General features: G+C 42.9%; 1 protein-coding gene and 1 long non-coding RNA gene across 2 annotated transcripts in view; both read left to right on the plus strand.

Moving 5' to 3' along the window:
• The window catches only part of PHACTR4 (phosphatase and actin regulator 4), a 130406-nt gene that overhangs the window by 16852 nt on the left and 96606 nt on the right, over nt 1-16948 (plus strand). The gene's annotated exons all lie outside the window — the stretch shown is intronic.
• LOC131204698 (uncharacterized) overlaps nt 3861-16948 on the plus strand; it is a 55444-nt gene continuing 42356 nt past the window's right edge. Inside the window, exon 1 of the long non-coding RNA XR_009156624.1 lies at nt 3861-4125. This is a non-coding gene — a long non-coding RNA (uncharacterized LOC131204698). The remainder of the gene's footprint in view (nt 4126-16948) is intronic.

A 16948-nucleotide genomic window follows, 5' to 3' on the forward strand; every position in this document is an offset into this window, starting at 1 on the left:
GCCAAATTCGACTAGCGATTTGAAGAGCCTGCAGCTGGCTTGTGGAGTCAACCATTGGAGCGCGATTCTTTGACTCGCAAGTATACTTCCCATATTTCCGATGGTCTTAGGCGACCCCTGGCAAATCGTCATTCGACCCCCAACAGGGTCGCGGCCCACAGGTTGAGAACCGCTGATTTAGGACAATGTGTGATTGAGGTTTCTAAACTGAAGAAGGAATGGTTTCATATTGGTGAGGAACGAAAAAGCTTATTGTCTTCACATTTCAGTGAGCTGGAAATGCTGGGAATATGTTACTTAAGTCCTTACATGTGGACAGTATTAATTTGGGAGAAAACTTGTACATGTACATGCTTTGTTGTTGTTAGTTGCGAAGTCGTGTCCGACCCATCATGACCCCATGGACAACATTCCTCTAGGCCTTCCTGTCCTCTACCATCCTCTGGAGTCCATTTAAGATCACGCCAACGGCTTCAGTGACTCCATCCAGCTACCTCGTTCTCTGCCGTCCCCTTCTTCTTTTGCCCTCCATCGTTCCCAGCATTAGGCACTTCTCCAGTGAGTCCTTCCTTCTCATTAGGTGACCAAAGGATTTGAGTTTCATCTTCAGGATCTGGCCTTCTAAAGAGCAGTCAGGGTTGTCGTCTTCTAGTACTGACTGGTTTGATTGCCTTGCAGTCCAAGGGACTCGCAGGAGGCTTCTCCAGCACCAGAGTTCAAAGGCCTCAGTTCTTTGACTCTTAGCCTTCCTTAAGGTCCAACTTTCACAACCATACATTGCAACTGGGAAAACCATGTACATGCTTACCTGAAAGTAAATTTCAACTGCCTTTAATAAGGGGTATAATTCTTTTGATTCTATGAGGGTGAAAGTGTGTTAACTATAGCTAGTTCTTAGACAATTCTGGCATATAATTGAAGGCTTCAGCCTGAGTTACAAACTCAATGATCTTGTGGTTCAAAGGATATTAATATGTTTCTTGTGATCTTGAGAAGAGATTAATTATTCAAAACAATCCTTTGAAGTGTATTTGAACTACAGTGCATGTTTAGGAAGAGTTGTGTGTGAATCTCTGTGTTGTAAAGATAATTATGAGGAAGATGGGCGGTTGAGAAGTTTGATATATAAATAAATAATATCTGCAGAGACTTTGACACATATGATTTGGGCTTGTTTTCTGGTTATTCCATTTTCGTTTAATATTCATGTTATTGTTGAAAGGATTTAGGGAAGAAAAACACAGTTTAAAATATTAATGAGGGGTTGAGAGAAAATGGAATACTTTGGATTTTTTAAGGGTAAAAGGTAAAGGTAAAGGTTCCTCTTGCACATACGTGCTAGTCATTCCCGACTCTAGGGGGCGGTGCTCATCTACGTTTCAACGCCGAAGTGCCAGAACTGTCAGAAGACGTCTCCATGGTCATGTGGCTGGCATGACTCAATGCCAAAGGCGCATGGAACGCTGTCACCTTCCCCCCAAAGGTGGTCCCTAATTTTTCTACTTGCATTTTTTACGTGCTTTCAAACTGCTATGTTGGCAGAAGCTGGGACAAGTAACGGGAGCTCACCCCATTACGCGGCACTAGGGATTCGAACTGCTGAACTGCCGACCTTTCGATCGACAAACTCAGCGTCTTACCCACTAAGCCACCGTGTCCCTTTTTTTCAGGGTAGAATGTGGCTAAATGGAATTGCTTTGTTAAAAATCTATTTCATATCCTGGATTGAAAACATCCTCAGCCTTTGAAGTGGCTCTTTATTCACATAAATGGAAAGATTGTTTAAAATGATTCTGGGTGGTCAAGGTTTAATTTGTTTAAAAACGGATTGCTTTACTCTAGTATCTTATACCATAAATACAAGATGCAATATATTTCTTTGTTATTATTCTCTATATGAGAGCATATGCACCAAGACAAATTCGTTGTGTGTCCAATCACACTTGGCCAATAAAAAATTCTATTCTATTCTATTCTATTCTATTCTATTCTATTCTATTGTTTCTCTGTATAAATGCCTCTGCATGTCTATGGTTCGTTGCACCAAATCACTTTTTCTTGTATTATTATACATAATTTAAAAACCCTAAGCTAAATAGCATATATGTTTTCCCCATTCTGCTCTACAAAGATCTCCTGGGCAAATATATCTACAGTTGTAACTAATAGCACACTTATTCCTCAATCTCTCTATGAAGGATGGCATTTTTATAGGCTAATAGCTAAATCCACCCAGGAGGGATTATAAAACAAAACGGAGGAAAAATTGACTTGCTGCTTGAAGTTTTTGCTCTGTACTGTATAACTCAGTAAAATGTCTTTACTCAGGGTGCTGTAGATTAAAGTAATATTTCCTACCTGGTTTTTTTTTTTCTCTCTTTACAACCACTGTACTAATTAATCCCCCAAGCTGTTAGAACTGGTAAAAGACTTGTGGTTTTTAAAAGGCTGAACATCCTTTACTGTCAGTTGTTGGTGAAGTGCAATGCATTGGTGTGAGTGTGTGTCTGTGTATTCCCAGTTGCCACCCACCCACATGGACTGAGAAATAAACCCCCTCAGGCCTGTCTATTCACTTTATTAAGCAACTGATGCTGGGGATTATAGGTATGAAAGTGCAACTCGTCTGAGCTTTGAGAGAAAAACTATCCTGGCTTTAGTAACAATACAATAGGTGTAAAAAATATTACGTGTCCTAGCAGGATGGGCAGGAACCACGTTCTCCTTCCAAAGGTGCTCCCCCCCCTCATCCAAAGAGGCAACTGGACTTTTATTTTTCCTTGAAGATGTTTCTCTTCTCATTCAAGAAGCTTCTTCAGTTCAGAACTTCTTGGATGAGAAACGTCTTCAAGGAAAACCCCAAAAAATCCAGTTGTTTCTTGAAGAGTGGGGGGGAGCACCTTTGGGACAACTGTGACCTGAAAATCTCCATAGACCAGGGGTCTCCAACCTTGGTCCCTTTAAGACTTGTGGACTTCAACTCCCAGAGTCCCTCAGCCAGCAAAGCTGGCTGAGGAACTTTGGGAGTTGAAGTCCACAACTCTTAAAGAGACCAAGGTTGGAGACCCCTGCCATAGACCATACTTGTCTGTCACAGGGCCGCGGTGTAGCTCAGGCTGTAAGAAGCCTGTTATTTAAAACACAGCTGCCTGCAATTACTGCAGGTTCTAGTCCCACCAGGTCCAAGGTTGACTCAGCCTTCCATCCTTTATAAGGTAGGTAAAATGAGGACCCAGATTGTTGGGGGGGCAATAAGTTGACTTTGTAAATATACAAATAGAATGAGACTATTGCCTTACACACTGTAAACCGCCCTGAGTCTTCAGAGAAGGGCGGGATATAAATGTAAATAAATTTTTAAAAAAATTCTCAGCAGCCAACAGCCAAGAATCAAGCGGGCGCTTTGCTAGAGAACACCCATACACCTTTTATCGTTGCTGCAACAACTTTCCTAAGGACAGTAATAATAATAATAGGATCATCATAATTTATTATATTATATTATATATTATATAATATTATATAATATTATTATATATTATATTATAGTCCCGCAAACCCCCCTTGTCGCGTTCAAGTGGCGCTCAGTGAGATTATCGGTCCTCTTGCTACAACAGCCCGTGTAAGCGGAATGAATTCGCCGTAACTATTGCACGGCTTTATTTTGTTCTTTTTTGTGGCCATTTCATGACACACACACACACACACACACACAGAGTTGTTCTTTGGAAATAAATAAAAGCTACAAGGCAAAAAAAAAAAAAAGCCGTTTTTACAGGCCGCCCAGCTCCCGGTCCGCCCTTCTGCAACAAGCCGCCCTCAACCTCGCCGGACCTCACCTGTCCGCCCCCCACCCCGGGGAAAAGGGCGTGGCCTCCCCGGCCCCCTTCCCGCCGGACTACAAGTCCCGTCATGCCCCGCGCCGGCCTGCCTGCCTCCTCGCTCTCTTTCTCTCTCTCTCCCCCTCTCTCTCTCTCTCGCAGGAGCCGGGGCTTCCGGCGGCGAGGACCTTGAGCCTCGGAGGGACTGTGCGCGGCGGCGGTCTCGAGAGACGGAAGGAGCCGAGCCCGTCCGTCTGCCGGGAGGAGTAGCCCAGGTGAGGCGGCTGCTCTCCCGCCTTCTCAGGTGCGTGAAACAAGTTCGGTCCAGACTGACTCCAAACTCGCCCCTCCCAAGAGGGGAGGGGTCTTGCAGGAGACCCCCCCTCCTCCACTTCAGCCCATTTTGGCTGGGCGAGGGTCCCTCTGCCCTTGCTTCCCTTTCTGCGACCCCCTCCCCCTCTGACCTGTCCCTCCCCCCACAACAGCCCTGCCTTCATCCTCCTCCTCCTCCTCTTCCTCCTGCCAATTCCTCCCCCCCAACAGCCCTGCCTTCCTCCTCCTCCTCCTGCTCTTCCTCCTGCCAATTCCTCCCCCCCAACAGCCCTGCCTTCCTCCTCCTCCTCTTCCTCCTGCTCTTCCTCCTGCCAATTCCTCCCCCCCAACAGCCCTGCCTTCCTCCTCCTCCTCTTCCTCCTGCCAATTCCTCCCCCCCAACTCCCTTGTGGTTCCTGTCTCCAGCCTTCCTCCTCCTTCCAGTTCTCCAGCCTTCCTTGAATTCCTCCGATCGCCCCTTCCTCATTCCATTCTTTTGGAAGCTTCTCCACTTTCTCCTACCTAGTCCCCCACTTTTGCCCCCCCCCACCCCAATCAGGACTTTTATCAGTGGTTGAAGGGCAGGAGGGCACCAGATTCTTGGCTGTGGCTGTGTGCCTGATGGGCTGTGTACTGCGAGGCATCTAAGAAAGTGTGGGGTGTGTGTATGTTTGTGTAGGGTTTGTAGTCCGTATGGGAAATGTCATCCAAGGGTTAATCCAGAAAGTGGTATGTGTGTGTGAATTGTAGCACAAAGCATCCAGAAAGTGGCTGTGTGCCTGATGGGCTCTGTAGTACGAGGCATCTAAGAAAGTATGGTATGTGTGTGTGTGTTATGTTTGTATAGGGTTTGTAGTCCATATGGGAAATGCAATCCAAGGATTAATCCAGAAAGTGGTATGTGTATGGGGGGATAAATTGTAGCCATCCAGAAAGTGGTATATGTGTATGTACATATATGTGTGTGTGTGTGTGTGTATGTATATGTATGTATGTATTGGGAAGGGTCGGACACCAAGGGTCATGATGGGTCGGACATGACTTCGCAACTAACAACAACATTGGGAAGGAGGGTAATGTAGCCCAAGGCATCCAGAAAGTGGAGTGTGGGAAGTGTAGTTGAAGGCGTGGGGACGAGGTATCTATATGTGGGGGTTGGTGGGAAGAAACTGCTGGAGGGGATTTCTCCTTCGACTTCGCTGCCACAAGATGGTCACCCCTTTGGATGCTTTGCAAAGTTGCATGACTGTAACTTTGTTGCATGTATCCTTAAGATTTATATTGAGATTGTTTCCTGATTGCTTATTTGTACCCTATGACTATCATGGAGTGTTGTATCATTAAGTGTTAAATTTGTACCCTATGACTATCATGAAGTGTTGTAAGTGTTGTATTTTGACGAAGGTATCTTTTCTTTTATGTACACTGAGAGCGTATGCACCAAGACAAATTCCTTGTGTGTCCAATCACACTTGGCCAATAAAAAAATTCTATTTTCTATTCCATTCCATTCCATTCCTATCATTAAGTGTTGTACCTTATGATTCCTGATGAAGGTATCTTTTCTTTTATGTACACTGAGAACATATGGACCAAAACAAATTCCTTATGTGTCTAATCACACTTGGCCAATAAAATTCTATTCTATTCTATTCATAGATAGGGGAGGATTATGCCACCACAAGTGGCACTGAGTCCCAGGGTCTGCATGCTGTTTGCACACTCCTTTCTCAAGAGTGCATGTTAACATACCTGCTGGTCAGAAGGGGAAGCAAAAGAAAGAGTCCCTCCCCCTCTCCCCCACCACATCTGGACTGCCAGGAGGAACCAAAATGTTACACTTCAAAGGCTGATGGCCTAATCCAGCCATCTCTATTGTCTCGCTCATGCCTCCTAGGCATGCATATCTAAAGATTATAGTTTCTGTATCTCTTTTTTCCCCCCTTCTGAGTCAATGGCTTACCTCCTGTGCTTTTTGTGTAAGCAGCACATTGAATAATAGTTGTTGGGAAATTATTAAAAGTATAAAGGAATTTTTAAATTGTGTAAGACATGGTTTGTGGGGAAGTTACACACTGGTTGTCAAATATCTGCACTGTATTGAATACACTGATTATAGTTTTAAAAGTTATTGAAAGGAATAGCCTAAGACTAAAATTTTGGGGCACGCTAGAAATAAGCCCAAGGCATGACTGTGTGCTAGTCATTGAAAACTATTATACTAAGTGATCTATTAAACTAGGCAAAAATTCTAAATTTCTAAAAAATGTGATCACTTATCTGGATGCTTTAAAGTGGAATTTCTGTTATTACTTTTTAAAATTCTTGCAAGATTTGTCATTACAACCTTTGAACACATATCATTGCTGTTATCAGGGTCTCCATCTTTCTCTGTTACTTTTATTGCTCTGTTCCTGCTCATTTTTTCTTCCCTTGTGAATACCCAAGGTTGTGAATACAAGGATGTTGTGGTTGGCCACAGCACAGGATTAGACTCCCTTGTGGTTCCTGTCTCCTTGTGCTGCAGGGGAAAATGCCTGAACTGTTGGGATGAATGAAAACTTCATTTCAGGAAAGTCCGTCATTAAATCTTCCCCATCCCAAATCCTTCAGTGATTTCCATACCTTGCCAAAATATGGGAGGGGACCCAGAGGTGAGCTAATCTTTATTGTTTTACCCTTGATCACTTTGTGGAAAAAAGAAGTACATTAATGGGTTTTGAGAAAATGAAGAACATGCATGTTAACTAGGTCAAATGAATGATACCTCCTGCTGCCTGGGTGCTGAAAATCAAGAATGAAAATAATTACAGTGATTAGACAGGAGTAAGTGTAGCTTTCTGTAGATTAGTTTTCTCTAACTTGGTGTCCCTCTGGGTATCTTAAATTGTAGCTGTTATCCTCCCATATTGATAAGATGATAATAGATGATAATGGTTTTTTTTTGTTGCCTGTTTTGGAAGATTCGTTCTAGGTTGTATAAGAAAAATAGACAATAGAGGAATAGTAGAGAAGAAATGTGGATTGTCACACAGAATCTAGCAGGACTGTATGTTGTGATTGTATCTTTTCATAGGTTCAGATTAGTAGCCTTCGATTACTCAGATTTTTCCTTTAAGCTAGATAAATAATTGATAAATTCAAATCTGTGGAAAGCCAGTTTGGTGGTATGGTTAAAGCATCAGGCTTGAAACCAGAAGACTGTGAGTTCTAGTCCTGCCTAAGGCATAAAGCCAGCTGGGTATCTTGGGTATCTCAGTGCTGCTAAGGAGACAATGGCAAAGCACTTTTGAAAAGCCTTGCCAAAAAAACCTAGGTCCAGGCAGTCTCTGAGAATCAGGAATGATTGAATGGAAGGGGGGAAAAAATCTGCACTTTAATTGATAAAAGGAAAGGATATTTGTTGAGGTAAACAGAATTGTATGTCATACATAGCTCTTCTTAGGTTCTGGTCTTTGTATTCATTTGAACTATGATAAATAGGTGGCTCAGTGGCTAAGACACTGAGCTTGTCGATCAGAAAGTTCGGCAGTTCGAACCCCTAGTACAGGTCTCTTGTGTGAGCAGGGGGTTGGACTAGATGACCTTCAAGGTCCCTTCCAACTCTGTTACTGTTAAGTCATTTAAGTGAAGTTCTAGTGGGACAGCTAAGGAAAGTCTGTGGCGTAACCAAAGCTAATTAAAGTATTGTGGCATAAACTTACGCTAATTCATTTTTTTTAATGCAGAGGAAGGAAAGATGGGTTACATGAAAGTTTCAGTGGATATCTGAAATGGTGAATTGTTCTTAAATAAGTGCAAAATAAATAAGTGAAAATGAGGTAAAGCCATGCAAGGATAAGTTTAAATATTAGAAATTTGGCAAGGCAATACAATTCAGTAGAAATAAAAGTTTTCATTTGTAAGAGGAAGGATTTTTTAAAAAGGTCTGTATCCTACAATGAATGCTTAGTAAGCAGATCTGTGGGATATATAGGCACCCCCCCCCAAAAAAAATTAGAAAAAACTCTTAACTTGTTGTAAAAGTTAACATCAAAAATACTGAAAGTTGTATAAGTGTATTGGAAAATATATATGCACTTGAATAATATTTACATTAGATAAGTAGATGCAGGAGTATAACTATTAACTATTGTAACATCCTGTTGATTTTAGTTAGTGTGAAAGAGCGCGTAGGTGTAACTCTCCAATTGACATTGGTGGCACTTCACTACGCCAAATTGTGACCTCTGATGGCTGCAGCTCTGTGTTGAATGTGTCGGTAAGACCAATTCCCCTTCCTGATACAAAGAAAAAATAAAATAAAAAAAAGTGGGGGAATAAATATATTCTGCGATGGTAGCAGCCACATAATGTCACATTATGTCACTTAATGTCCAATCACCCTTGGCCAATAAAAATTCTCTTCTATTCTATAATGTGAAGCACTTGCTTTCCTAATGTTTATTTTTAACTGTTAGTCATAGTCACTGATTAGAGAGTCCTTTGTGATAAGGGTGGTTGCTTAGTACTGTTGTTTGGGGCTAGTAGTAATGATGTTACAAATGCTTTAAAGCAGTGGACTTCAGCAGAAAAAGAAATCATTTCACTTCCCCGAACCTTGTTGCCATATTTTGAAAAGCTACTGAAAAATCCCACCCCGCCATGTCATTTATGACAAGAGGCCTCCCCTAAGTAACACGATGTTTGTATGTTAAGTTGGATTTTATGGCATGAATAGGGGATTGCAGTATGATGAAAGGGAATGGATAGCTGGGACGACAATTTTGCCAGTGGACCTTTGATAGTCATTTTGTGAATGTCACCCATCGCAGATTTTGAAAACTGCAAATGCATCTCTGGTCCCCAAAAGCTGCCTGCTTTGGTTTAGGTTTTCTGCGGGTATGAATTTTATGTTGACTTCAGTCTAGTTGGGAGGTCTAACTAAAGCTTCGCCCTGTGGACCATGCTAAAAACTTTATTGACACAGTGATCTTTGAATTGATGTCTCTGTTTGCTAACAGCTGTTGGTCTACTCTAGCACTTCTCCTGAGCTGTGACTGAAAAAAGTTCTTTCTCTCTCTCTCTCTCTCTCTTCTTTCAAGAAAAGATTGGACTGCCATTTGTCAGAAATGGTGTCGAGTCTCCTGCTTGATAGGGGGATTGGGGGAGGGGGTTGGACTAGATCAGCGGTCACCAATTGGTGGTCCATGGACCACTGGTGGTCCGTGAGAAAATTTTGATGGTCCGCAGAAAAATTATTTGCATTTTTTTATATTGCACTAAATCAGGGGTCTTCAAACGATGGCCAGATATGTGCAATAAACGTTTGTGTTGCTGCAGAGTCTCCCCCTTCGGGGTCTTTTTGTATGGATCAGAGGGGGGCAGACATTCCGACTTGGGGTCTGCTTTGGCCTCCTGGTGCAGGGCTTTGGGCAAAGGCTGGAGGGAAGCGCAGCTGGTGGCGAAGAGCCGGAGAACCTTGTTCCATTGGGATTTCATCATGGCCTGGAACTGGCTAACCATCTCAGCCTGCTGAGCCTCCAGGCACCGGTACCTGGCCTTGCACTCCTTCAGATCTTCCCTCTGCTTGGAAAGCCTATGAAAGTCCTCAGTGAGGTGCTTCTGCTGAGCCTCCTTCTCGGTCAGATCCAATTTGAACTGAGCCAGCTGTTTTGCCAACTCTTTCTCATGGTGGCTGCTTAGCTCCAGGAACTGCTTCCTATTGGGGTCCTAAGGAACCTGGGCGGGGAGGTGAGGAGTGGCTGGGGGGGAGAGGGACAAGTAGAGGCTGGCAATGCACTGCTCAATGTGACATTGAGTTGGCCACGCCCACCCAGTAAAGTGACCACCTAGCCACGCCCACCAAGCTGGTCATTAGGCAGATCATATTAGTGGTCCACGGGATTTAAAATTATGAATTTAGTAATCCCTGAGGTCCGGAAGGTTGGTGACCCCTGTACTAGATGACCTATAAGGTCCCTTCCAACTCTGTTAATCTCTCTCTCCTCACTTCTCTCTCTCCCTCCCTCCCTCACTCCCTATCTGCCTCCATCTTTCTCAAGAGCATTTTCTATTGATGTGAGCCAGATTGTGTACTAGAATCTGTGAAGTGGCTTAAACCAGGGATAGGTAGTGTTATCTACCTATCCACCTAGACAGCAAAGCTAGGATTTTTTAAAAAGAAATTGTGGCTTAATGAATGAGTCCCCATGGTTGTTTATGCTAATTTATGGCTATGTCCTTGGTACTTTCCAGATGTTTTGGATCCTACAACTCCTTACCACTTGTCATATTGGCTAGGATGGATGGGAGGTGAAAATTTAAATCTCTGGAAAGTTTGGTTGCCGTCTCTTGCTTAGATTGGTTCAGGTATTTTATTAGTTTATCAAAATATAAAATGCAGAAATGAAAATAAAAATGAAGATATCAGGAAAATAAGGGAGGAAAAGGGGAAGAGAGAAAAGTGTAGGATGAAGGGGAAAAAGAAAAGCATTGACTTCCAAGTGATGGAGTAGAATAACGTAGTAACATGAAACCTCAACTTTTTACTTTTATATGATAATATACACTAGTCATTTTACTAGAACAAGAAACATATCTAATCAGCAAAACCCAAAATCAAAGTTTAATTTTTTTCCACTTCAAGCACAAGGTCCAAAAGCGATTTCCAAATAGAAACCAATTTAACTGTGTTCTTTTCTTTAATCAAAGCATCTTTGCTAACTAACTCCATCAACTTTTGCAGCCATTCATTCATTGTGGGAATCAAAGTATCCTTCCTTTTTTTGTTCATAAAAAGTTCCATTTCCTCTCCAAGTTCTTTATCCATTAAACCTTAAAAGGAAAACCTCTAGTTTTATCTTTATATTCACTTTAAGTATCTTCTACTTAAAGGTAAAGGTTCCCTCGCACATACATGCTAGTCGTTGCCGACTCTAGGGGGCGGTGCTCATCTCCGTTTCAAAGCCGAAGAGCCAGCGCTGTCCGAAGACGTCTCCTTGGTCATGTGGCTGGCATGACTCAACACCAAAGGCGCACAGAATGCTGTTACCTTCCCACCAAAGGTGGTCCCTATTTTTTCTACTTGCATTTTTACGTGCTTTCGAAACTGCTAGGTTGGCAGAAGCTGGGACAAGTAACGGGAGCTCACCCTGTTACATGGCAGCACTAGGGATTCGAACCGCTGAGCTGCCGACCTTTCGATCGACAAGCTCAACATCCTAGCCCCTGAGCCACCGCGTCCCATCTTCTACTTAGATTGGGTTAAATAGTGAACCTGGCATAAAAACAAATATTGCCAAGTATAGGAGATTCCGCCCCTCCCCCCCCGCCAAGCTAAGCCAGGGCGTTCTCATCACCTGTTTCCTAAAACAGGGGTCTCCAACCTTGGCAACTTTAAGACTTGTGGACTTCAACTCTCAGAATTCCTCAGCCAGCAAATTCTGGGAGTTGAAGTCCACAAGTCTTAAAGTTGCCAAGGTTGGAGACCTCTGTTTTAGGAGGAAAAGGAAGGAAAACTGGCTAGGGAATTCTGGGAATTGAAGTCCTCTAGGCTTAAAGTTGCCAAGGTTGGAGGTTAGGGCATTGGACTAGTAGCAAGTAGACTCATATTGTAGTTGACGCTTAACCATAGAAACTCACTGTGTTAACTTTGGATCTTTCTCTCTCCCTCTCTTCCCCTCTTTCTGTTCACCTTACCTCCCAAGGCTTTTATTTTGTGCCTTCCAGCAACTGCCTGGACAAATCCCTGCAATTTTCTTGGCAAGATTTTTTTTGAAATGGTTTGCCATTGCCTTTTTTTCCTACAACTAAGAGAGGAATGGCATTATTAGAACTTACAGCCTTCCAGTTTTTAGCCTGGTGCCTTAGCTACTACACTGAACTGGCTCTGTTAGAAGGGGGCGATATACATCACCTGGCTCCAGTTATAAGAAAGCAAGCAAGTAAATGAACAGGTTTATTTATAATAGATCCTTACGTCTGGATAACTTTCATTCACTGTCGTGAGTAGGAAAGATTGGAACTATCATACTAATTTCCTACAATTCCCCTGATGGAACTTGGTTCTGGATTTTGGCCTCGAGCAGCCTAGGGCTAATTGCAATCCTGCCATTACTACTAACAGCGTTTTAAAAAAGGAGTTCTTAAGACAGCTGTGTGTTGATAGCCTGGGCTTATACAGTTACAGAGGCACTGCTAAAGCCAGGGGCCTCTGTGGACTTCCATTGGTTTATTCATGCAATTCAGTGGGAATTCTGCTGTTGCCTGACTTTTCTTAGGCGATGCCAAGAATGCACTTTTGCAAAACTCTGTAGCCCTTTTATCCTTGTGTCAGTGGTATGCAAATTACCAAGTAGAATTTGCAGTTGCATAATTAAAACTGACTTGTCATCAAGTTCTCAAGAGCCGGTCAAATAGTGGAAGTTCGCTATGAAAGAAATCTTAACATCTTGACTGATTTGGCAATGTTGGTCAAATCCCTCGTGCACAGAGATACACACTGTCACCCGAGATCCCAGTGGCACTGTAATGCATTTCATAAATAAAATATAGAATAGGGAATTAGTGCAGACTAGAGCAAATCAAATTACGAACCTTTATGCCAATAAATTGCGCTACTGCCTGGTCCGGTTGTCGATTTATTTGCCTTGTTTGACTGTGCTGGGCATGGTACCCTCCCACGTGACCAGCAGTTTGAGGGTAAGAAATATTGTAATAAGTCATGGAAAGAATTCAGTGAATCAGCCATCCCTGCTGCTATCCAAACATGGACTCGCTTCAAAACACCTTTAGCTAAAACTGTAAGTCCAGTCAAGAGTCTTTTGGCTGAAGCCCAACTCCCGATGACTTCATGGGCACGTCCACCTAGTTTTCTTGGCAGTTATACACAAGTAGCTTGTTATTCCTTCCTGATTCTGGGATATTATTTCTGACTTCACAGGGTAGCTTATATCCATTGTTAATCTTTACATAAAATCTCCTTTGGATCAAGATTGGTGGTTTCATCGACACTTCCTGTAGTTTCAGCTTATATGGCAAGACTTAAAAAAGTGGTTTGACATTTTCCCTCTTCAGGGATTTTTTTTTTTTTAAATAATCCAATGTATTTTAGCTTGTTTGGTGATCTCCCAGCAAGTATTAATCAAACCTAATCCTTCTTAGCTTTTAAGCTCAGATAACTTAACCCATTTTTTAAGAATAGAATAGAATAGAATAGAATAGAATAGAATAGAATAGAATAGAATAGAATAGAATAGAATAGAATTTTTTATTGGCCAAGTGTGATTGGACACACAAGGAATTTGTCTTGGTGCAGATGCTCTCAGTTACCTAAAAGAAAAGATACAATCATAAGGTACAACACTTAATGATAGTTATAGGTTACAAATAAGCAATCAGGAAACAATATCAGTATAAATCGTAAGGATACAAGCAACAAGGTTACAGTCATAAATGGAAGGAGATGGGTGATGGGAACGATGAGATGATTAATAGTGCAGATTTAGTAAATAGTTTGATAGTATTGAGGGAATTATTTGTTTAGCAGAGTGATGGCGTTCGGAGAAAAACTGTCCTTGTGTCTAGTTGTTCTGGTGTGCAGTGCTCTATAATGTCATTTTGAGGGTAGGAGTTGAAACAGTTTATGCCCAGGATGTGAGGGATCTGTAAATATTTTCCCAGCCCTCTTTTTGATTCGTGCAGTATTTGGGATCCACAGCAAACATTGAATCATACCCCAGTCAAATGGTGGAGCCACACACAAAAAAATTAAGTACACTTAGCATGTTGTCCAAATGCCATTGTTAACTGAACAGGTTAAGGATGCTCTATGAACCCAGCCTAATGTGATAATGAGAATTCTGAAGATAGAAAAAAGCTGACCGTTAACCTCTTCTCATCCCACCCCTCCTCTTTTTCGTTAAGTCTAAATTGTGATGCTTGTGTTAATTTGCTGCTGAAATTGGAAGTGGCTAGTGCAAACTTGAAATACCTGTGTTCATTTTTAGCCTTAATTGTAAAATGTCTGGGGTTCATACAGTTTGGGGCTGGCTGTAGATGAGAGGAGCTTGGGATAAAAATTAATCAAATGGGCGAAAATTACATTTACAGCCTGAGCGCCATTGTTAGAGAGCCATTCTAGCTGTCTACTTGCATTATTATTTTTGGTTGGAAATAATTACAAAGCACTAGCGCTAAGATATATCTTTCATTTCTCTCTTGATGTCTATGACTAGTGATAACACTGCAGCTTCTTAGAGAAAGGATTCCGGTCAAACCTGAGATTTGTAATTATTTATTTTAATTTTTATTCCACCCTTTATTATTTGTATATTAAGGTGGTGAATATACCTCATATTCCCTCCTTCTCCTCCTGTTTTCCCCAAACGACAACCCTGTGAGTTGGATTGGACTGAGAGAAAGGGATTGGTTCAAAGTTACCCATCCGTCTTTCATGCCTAAGGTGGAACTAGAACTCACAGCCCTCTTGATGATTGATCTAAAGTCACCTAGCTGGCTTTCTCCCTAAAGTGGAACTAGAATTCATAGTCTTCTCATGATTGGCCCAGTCACCAACTGGCTTTCATGCCTTAGGTGGGACTAGAACTCACAGACGCTTGATGATTGGTCCAAAATCACCCAGCAGTTTTCATATCTAACGTGGGACTGGTCTCACAGTCTCCTGGTTTCTAGCCTGATGCTGTCACTTTGAGACCAAGTTGGCTCTCTTGTACCCTATTTGCACAACATTTGAGAGGGGCTCCTATAGTCTAGACCAGGGGTCACCAACCTTTTGGACCTCAGGGACCACTAAATTCATAATTTTAAATCCCGCGGACCACTAATACGATCTGCCTAATAACCGGCTGGGTGGGCGTGGCTAGGTGGTCATGTGACTGGGTGGGCGTGGCCAACTCGATGCTACTTGTGTCGAGGGGCACCTCGCTGGCCTCTACTTGCCCCTCCCCACCTTCCTGGAAGCAGTTGTTGGAGCTAAGCAACCACCACGAGAAAGGGTTGGCAAAACAGCTGGCTCAGATCAAATTGGATCTGACCGAGAAGGAGGCTCAGCAGAAGCATCTCACTGAGGACTAGGAGCATAGGCTTTCCAAGCAGAGGGAAGGCCTGCGGGAATGCAAGGCCAGGTACAGGGGCCTGCAGGCTCAGTGGGCTGAGATGGTCAGGCAGTTCCAGGCTGTGATGCTGTCCCACTGGAATGAGGCCCTCTGGTTCTTCGCCACAGTGGCACTTCCCCCCAGCCTTCCTCCAAAGTCCCACACCGGGAGGCTGAAGCAGACCCCGAATCGGAATGTTTGCCCCTCTCCGACGCGCACAAAAAGATCCCAAAGGGGGAGATTCTCTGCAGCAACACAAACGTTCATTGCACGTATCCGGCCCAGGGGCCTTAGTTTGAGGACCCCGATTTAGTGCAATATAAAAATGCAAATAATTTTTCTGGATCTCGCCCGCAGGCCTGGTGTTTGACACACTGGTGAAATCTAATTTTTTTTACTACCGGTTCTGTGGATGGGGTGGGGTGTGGCTTGGTTGGCATGGCAGGGGAAGGATACTGCAAAATCTTCATTCCCACCCCACTCCTGGGAGAAGGATACTGCAAAATCCCCATTCCCTCCCCACTTCTGGGGCCAGCCAGAGGTGGTATTTGCTGGTTCTCCGAACTACTCAAAATTTCTGCTACCGGTTCTCCAGAACCTGTCAGAACCTGCTGGATTTCACCCCTGGTTTCACAGCCCTGTTGTAGAGGGATTTGTCTTGTGAAGACCTTCCTCACCACATGGGATAAAGAATGGCTTACCATCTGGTTTGATCCCCTGTTGTTGTTTTTTTCTTTCTTTAACTATTTCAGTCGACTTTTAAAAGGAAATAACTTTTTTTTTATGAGTTAACACAGAGTTTATGAGTTAACTGTGTTAGCATGTCTGTGAAAGTTTGGTAAATAAAATAGAAATGTCTCTTCCCTTTGGGCTGAAGCTGTTGCCTTACTGAAAAACTAAGCAGGCATGAATCGAATGGGAGAAGTGAATGTTTCCCACTTTTTCCTGTCTTGCTAACATAGGCCAGGGCATTGTGCTCACCCAGGATTAAACCCTGGGCACCAGATGTCTTGGAAACCTTTGCGGAACATTTACTTGCCTAGTTTATTTATTGCCACTCTGATTTTGAAGAAGGAGCTCTTCCAAGTTGGCCAGAGATGGTATTCAGCAGGTTCTGACCAGTTCTGGAAAAAAGATAGCGGAAATTTTGAGTAGTTCAGAGAACCGGTGGTAAAAATTCTGACTGGCCCTACCCCCGTCTATATTCTCTGCCTCCCAAGTCCCAGCTGATTGGGAGGAAATGGGGATTTTGCAGTAACCTTCCCCTGGAGTGGGTGGGAATGGAGATTTTACAGTATCCTTCCCCTGCCACACCCACCAAGCCACACCCACAGAACTGGTAGTAAAGAAATTTGAAACCCACCACTGAAGTTGGCTCACCGTAGCAATTTTTTTAAGGCAATCATAAAATGAAGTTAAATGCCATTAATACATAATATTTTTAACTGGAAGAATGATGGAAGACAAGCCGTTTCATAATTGGCTAACCTCTGTTGTCTTTATGGATGGGTCCAGATTCTTATGTCTTTTAGGAGTTCATTAATTTTCTATGAGGCTTGTCTTGCCAAAGGTGTATAAGGGAGAAATGTATTGGTGTCTGGTACAAACTGAGGATTGTTACGGGTGTCATGACATCACCTCCCGAATAACGGCCTGCCACATATGACTGTACTTCCCCTCCTCTCACTGTGGATGCACTTTCAGCACCTAATCCAATAG

Source organism: Ahaetulla prasina, chromosome 10 (genome assembly GCF_028640845.1).
Source record: "Ahaetulla prasina isolate Xishuangbanna chromosome 10, ASM2864084v1, whole genome shotgun sequence".
In the NCBI taxonomy this organism is placed as follows: domain Eukaryota; kingdom Metazoa; phylum Chordata; class Lepidosauria; order Squamata; family Colubridae; genus Ahaetulla; species Ahaetulla prasina.